Raw genomic sequence first — 7,027 nt, forward strand, 5'->3', positions numbered from 1 at the left:
TATCTCTTGACACTGTACTTTTTATTCGTTTTGGTATGCTTTGTAACTTTTTCTTGAAAGCTGAACATGTTTTATTGGGTTATAGGAACTGGGGTAAATAGGCCCTTGGTGTGGGGATTTATGTTAATCTGGCTAGGAGTTGGGTGGTATTTAATGTTTGCTGTAGCTTTAAATGCCAGAGGCTTCAAATTCCTCTTGGGTGCTTGTTTATGTCTCCTGTGTTATGTTTGGGTTTCCGTAAGTGTTTCTTTTCAGAGAAAGCCTATGTCTTGTAGCTTTTTCAGCTGTGATCCACTGTTACACTGGAGCTCTGTTGGTGCAGAAGCTAGGTGCAGGGGGAGGGATAGTATTGTATTATCTTTTGTTTACACCTTAGCCTTCGAGGCCCTGCTTCTCAGAGCTGACGTTCACAAGTGTTTGCCCAGGTGTATAGCTTTTCCCATCTCCTCTTCCTTCCCTGAAGCCCTGGTCCATTTTGAATCTTGTTTCCCCTTAGGTGAGACAACAGGGCTGGGGAGAGAGAGCAGAAAGGAATACCCTTCCTGCAGCTGGGCTAAGGCTGGCAGACTCCTTTCTCCTGGAGGGGTAAGCCTTTGCATGGGGAAGGTTCTGGTCCTATTTTACAGTGATTACTCCATTCCAGAGCCAGGAGGGGATCTTTCTCAGAGCTTCCCTGTGAGAACCTGCTGGAATTCCTGGATGTGAAGCCCACATTTGTGTGGATGGCCTACTAAGACTTTGATCCTCAAGAACTTCTCACTCTTATGCTAATTCACACTCCTCCAGCAATTTGTTGAAATTTTCCTGTCAAGGCTCCCAGCAGTCAAGAGCTCCAGGCAGCGTCTGCTCCAGATGAGCAGATCTTGGCTGTGTCTTTCTGAATGAGCCTGTTTCTCCAGAGTTTTTGGTTGGCAGTTTGTCCTATGGCCTCTATTCTCTGATTGATCCAAGAAAAGTGATTTATTTTCCATTTATCCAGCTTTTTATTATTGTAAGGAAAGGAGTGGGACTTTCAAATCCTTTGCATGTTGGAAATGAAATCTGAAGTCTGGTTTTGATAGGTTTTTTACAAGATCTGTAGCAGGACAAGTCACAGACAAAATCCCTCAGACACCGAGTTAAAGAAGAAAGTAGTTTATTCGGCCGGGAGCATCAGCAAGAATCCTGTCTCAAGAGGTGAGTTCCCTGAGTGAGCAATTCCTGTCCCTTTTAAGGGCTCACAACTCTAAGGGGGTCCACTTGAGAGGGTCGTGATCAATTGAGCAAGCAGGGGGTACGTGACTGGGGGCTGCATGCACCGGTAATTAGAACGGAACAGAATAGGACAGGGATTTTCATAGTGCTTTTCTATATAATGTCTGTAATCTATAGATAACATAACCAATTAGGTCAGGGATCGATCTTTAACTACCAGGCCCAGGGTGTGATCCAGGGTCTGCTTGTGGATTTCATTTCTGCCTTTTAGTTTTTACTTCTTCTTTCTTTGGAGGCAGAAATTGGGCATAAGACAATATGAGGGGTGGTTTCCTCCCTTAGCTCTACACAGATAAGTAACCCAAAAAGTGACTGAAGCAAACCTCAATCGATTTAGAAATTTATTCTGTCCAGGTTGAGAATGCAACCAGGAAAAAGAAACACACACAGCACAATCTGTGTCCTGGGCTTTTTCCAAAGAGGGTTTTGAGGACTTCAATATTTAAAGGGGAAAGAGTGAGCAGGAGGGGAAGGAGGAAAGGAAAAAAGAGGAGGTGGGTGGGCAATGATGCCAATGATGGCTTTCTTGTGAGGCTCTGATTAGCACTCAAGGGATCTACAGTTTACATGTGAAAAGAATGGAGTTGGGGGTGATGTCAAATACACATTCAACTTGCACTCAGTAAATCTATATTTTAGGTTAGATAAAGTAATCATGTGAAATCACAGCTGTTTGGGAACAAAAGAAAGGCGGTTTTTGCATGACTCAGTTACCAAGCTTAACTTTCCTTTTGGCAGAGTTTGGGGTCCTCAGATTTTTATTGTCCTTTCACAGATATGTCTAGGACCCTTTTTTTTTGTTTTTTTAGACAGAGGTTTGCTCTGTCACCCAGGCTGGAGTGCAGTGGTGTGATTTTGGCTCACTGCAACCTCCGTCTCCTGAGTTCAGGTGATTCTCTTTGCCTCAGCCTCCTGAGTAGCTGGGATTATAGGCGCATGCCACCATGCCTGGCTAACTTTTGTATTTTTAGTAGAGACAGGGTTTCACCATGTTGGTCAGGCTAGTCTCAAACTCCTGACCTCATGATCCACCTGCCTTGGACTCCCAAAGTACTGGGATTACAGGCGTGAGCCATCATGCCCAGCCAGGACCTTTTTCTAAGAACATAAAGTACTTACCATCCATATTCTTTCTCAGCTTTGTGGCTTCAGCCAAAATTTCAAGACATCAAAAAAGTTCGATTTGACATCCCATAACCTATATTTATATATCTATTATGTAACATGTGGTAAAGTGACTGAAACATAACAGGCACTCACTACATATTTTTGAATGGAAAAATAAAGAGAGGAAAAGAGACAGGGCAGTGAGAAGAGAGCAGGTGAGCAAGAAATGGAGATAAAATAGGAAGCATAAGGGCAAAGAGGGCCAAGATTCAAAATTTATCATAAATTATTTCAAAATAAATGGCCTACATAGTATATGTTGAATAGCAGCATGAGCAGAAGTTCAAAGTGAGGCATTATATTTTCTCTTTTTTTAAAAAAGCATACTAGAAAATGAGTGAGGCCAACAATTTTCTATTAAAAAGAATTAAAATCCATAGCTTTAAGCAATTGTACTTCCCACAGTGAAATATCAAAATATTCTTAACATATAGAGGGAAAAAGTGAATAAGATATATGAATATTAATATAAAGAGATTTCAAATGATACCAGAAGTTCAAGGTCAGAGTTTAGATAGGGGACACAGTAGATGCTGATGTCTATTGAGCATTAGCATGTGTCAAACCCTGCATTTGGCATTTTACAATTGTCGACTCATTTAATCCTTGGGACAGTCATATGAAGAACTGCAGCCATTTACAGATATGGGAAAAGGGTCTCAGAAAGTTCAAATCACTTGACTTCAATCAGTTTAAACAGCTGCATAGCTAAACTGATTGATCTGAATCCACATCTGTGACTTGAGAGAGCCCGTGTCCAGGATTACTAATGCCTGCTTTCCTACTCTTAGAAATTTTCACAGTCATTCGACGGAATTATGGCTACTGTCCTAGAAACTGCAATCACCCATCTCCCTTGCATCCTTGCATCTCAAATAATAGTATTTGAGGGGAGTGCTGTGTGAGCTTCTAGAAATAGTCTTTGTATTATGTTTTTTTAATGTGAGTCTGCTTTCTAGGGAATAGAAATATTCTTAAAAGGCAAATCGGTGCCTTGATTGCTTTCGACTTTATCCCTTCCTAGGTCTGCCATTCTCGTGACCCTAAAGATGATGGTCATATTCTTGGGATGGCAGAGCGAGGGGCTGTCAGTAGCCTGGGTTCCTGCTTCTTAGAGCAGAACCAACATAGAAGACATGGTTTGTCTTCCTCTGGACTTTCACCTGAGAAGAGCAGACTTTCAAACTCTTACATGGCTGTTTACTTGGGGCCACAGTTATAGCGAATACAGAACTTAGTACCCCGCAGGAGGTGCTCCACATAATGGAAATGGAAATATGCGGTATAACGAAGGTCGTGTTGTTAGGTGAGAGGTGGTTTAAGTGTTCAGAATCTTCCAGATTCTGCAGAAATCTGGGCATACTTGTTTGGCAGTGGGAACATTTGGTTCAAATGGATCCTACTCTGCCCTGGAAAATGTATTACCTGCTGAGTATGACTGTAGCATGAGGGGAAAAGGTAAGACAAATTCAGAATTTTTCTGTGGCTTGGGTGTTCTGCAGCTTTTTAGCAGAGACTCACAGAAGGGAGCTCAGGCTGGAGAGCACAGTGTGCGAGCAGAGGAGGGAAGGAAGCCAGCCCTCTCTACCTGCAAGCCTAGCTGACTGAGAGCATGGCAATTTGGAGCCTTGGAGGGTTGAAACAGCCAATACCCTCTGTGCCTGATGGGAGCCCTCAGAAGTGTAGATCCCAGACAATGGCCTTAGGGGAAGAAATACTGTGGTCCTAAGCTTTTCCCCAGCACCTTCCGTTAAGGATTGCATGCCAGACCTGGGATCCAGCCAGCAATAAACATCACACCATGGGTGTGGCCTTTCCCTTAAACCTTTCCCACCACATCCACCAAACAGAGACAGAGGCAGGCATGGGCAGAGCACAGGTGCCAATTACAGAGCAGCGTTCAGGCTTAAAGCTTCATCCAAGCAAGATCTGTGGCAGTGGTTTAAATGGCCAATGAGGGGGATGAAATAAATACACAAGAAGCCAACTGAGTTATTGGAGGCAATTGTATTGCAAAAGTGAAGACAGCCTTGACACAGGCTATAATTCTTCCTCCCTCTAGTTTAAAACTATACAATCTATGTAGCCTTAAGAGAGAATATAGTCCGCAAAGCTCACCTCAGTTGTGGGGAAAATGTTAAACAACAAAGAACCCTCTAGGTTCATGGAGGGCAATGGTCAAGATGGCATATCACAGAGTAGAAGCAGACAGGGCTGCCTGAGACAGGAAGCACTTGTGATTCCTGCCCAGCAAAATCCCATCACTGTGTTTCTTCTGCCCACTTCCTGGTTTTGAATGGAAAGTCTCCTGGCTTCCCCTCACTCTATTCCTCTCCCTCTTCCTTCCCCCTCCCTTCTCCTCTCCCTCCCCTTTCCCTCTTCTCTTCTCCCCTTCCCTTGAATCCCCTCCTCTCTTCTCCTCTTTTCCTTCCCCTCCCCTTCTCTTTTCTTTTTTTTTTTTTTTAACCCCTCTCCTCCCCTTCCTTCCCCTCCCTTTCACTCCTCCCATCTCCTTTCCTTCTCATTTCTGACTCATGGCTATCCTGCTTCTCATGCACCACTGTATGTAGAGTGAGATGGGGGTGAATCACTCACCTTGTCTCTTCTTGGTCATTCGGCCATGAGGAGTCATGAGGATCTGATGGAGGGTGCTGCCTAGCCCATAGGTTCTGGACTTCTGGTGACCTGCAGTGACTGGGCAGATCTTTACAGTGGAGAGGGTCTGTGGGTTCTATCTGATTAGAAGAGAATACATAAATATATGTGAAAGACTGTGGCAGGAACTGTAAGTTAACATCCAACATCTGGATCTTATCTTTTCTTATCTTTTTCTTATCTTTTCACATAGTAATAGGACCCCTATTACTATAGCCCCTATGTTTAGGTGGCTCAGGGTGGTGCAAAATCAATACCATATTTCTCAGCATCCTTTGAGGGCTGCTTTAGTCATGTGATGAATTCTGACTACAAGTGTGCACCACCACATCCGGCTAATCTTTAAATTTTTTGTAGAGACAGGGTCTTGCTATGTTGCCCAGGCTGGTCTTGAATTCTTGGCCTCAAGGTATCCTCCTGTCTTGGCCTCCCAAAGAGCTGGAATTACATGCGTGAGCCCTGCTCCAAGTCCAACCTGGTTCATGAGCCTGGAATGTTGAGGGTGCCTAGTACCAGACATGTTCGTCCCAGAGCTGCTCTGCACAGGACTTCTGGCTTCACAACAGTTTTTGTCTGGTGGCCCAGATTCTCAGTCATGTTTTTCTCAAGTGCTGACTCTCGGAGGTTGCAATTAGTTTCTTTCAGGCATTCTCAATTCACTCTGCCTCCAAGATTTTAAATGATTTCATCTGATGAACAGTGACCATCTCAGTGTGAGGACTCTAAGGAGTATAAATGTCATTTGTGGTCTGGTTTCTTTTTCTATCTTGGCATCTGTTATGGACTGCATGTCTGTGTTCCCCCAAAATTTATGAGGAATGATATGGGAATTTGGGAGGTAATTAGGGTTAGATGAGGTCAAGAAAGTAGAGCCCTTATGATGGAACCGGTGTCTTCAGAAGAAGAAGAAATAGCTCCCCCACCCCTGCCCTCCCCTCCCTTCCCCTCCCCTCCCCTCCCCTCCTCTCCCTTCCCCTTCCCTCTTTCCCTGCCACCCTCTCTCTCTCTCTCTCCACAAGCCAGCAAGAGAGCCCTCACCAGAAAATGAATCAGCTGCCACCTTGATCTTGGACTCCCAGTTTCCAGAATTATGAGAATTAAATTTCTGTTGTTTAAAGTACCCAATTTGTGGCATTTTGTTATGGTGGCCCCAGTGGACTAAGACAGCACCACAATGTAAAACCACACACACACACACACACACCCCTCAGTGGACTAAGACAGCATCACAATGTAAAACCACACACACACACACACACACACACACCCCAGTGGACTAAGACAGCATCACAATGTAAAACCACACACACACACACACCCCCCAGTGGACTAAGACAGCATCACAATGTAAAACCACATACACACACACACACACACACACACACACACACAGCCAGTGGACTAAGACAGCATCACAATGTAAAACCACACACACACACACAATGCGTGGCACACATTTTTACCCAGTCAAACTCCTTCTTACACCAAGAATTCTTCTCTGCTTTGGAGCAGCTCAGTGAGTACAAGATGCTGGAAGATGCGCCCTGCAGGGCAGAATGCCCAGGCATGGGGCACAGCCCTGGCCCTGTGTCCCTCCGTTTCCTCAGGATTGCTTAGGTGTTGGGCTCTTGGTCATGGCTACATTAGGACTAAATTTCGGATGGAAACGGGCATGACACACATGCTGAGAGCACTCCTCGCTCCCCGGGGCATTAAATCACCTTGTTATTTAGTGCCCTCTAGAATCCTCTAATTTACATGTGGTCTCTTCTCATAGAAGTGTCTCAAGTAAATCTGAATTTGTTTAGACAATTTTATGGGTATTGTAAAACCACAATTGAATTTCAGGGCTTTGTCACAGTCCAGCCAAGATGCACTCCAATTAGAAATAATTGCTATTAATGATGTTATGACGTGGGGGATGCCTGCAGTGCTCCTGGACCTTTGTTGT

The sequence above is a fragment of the Macaca mulatta genome, chromosome 8, assembly GCF_049350105.2.
Source record: "Macaca mulatta isolate MMU2019108-1 chromosome 8, T2T-MMU8v2.0, whole genome shotgun sequence".
Taxonomy (NCBI): Eukaryota; Metazoa; Chordata; class Mammalia; order Primates; family Cercopithecidae; genus Macaca; species Macaca mulatta.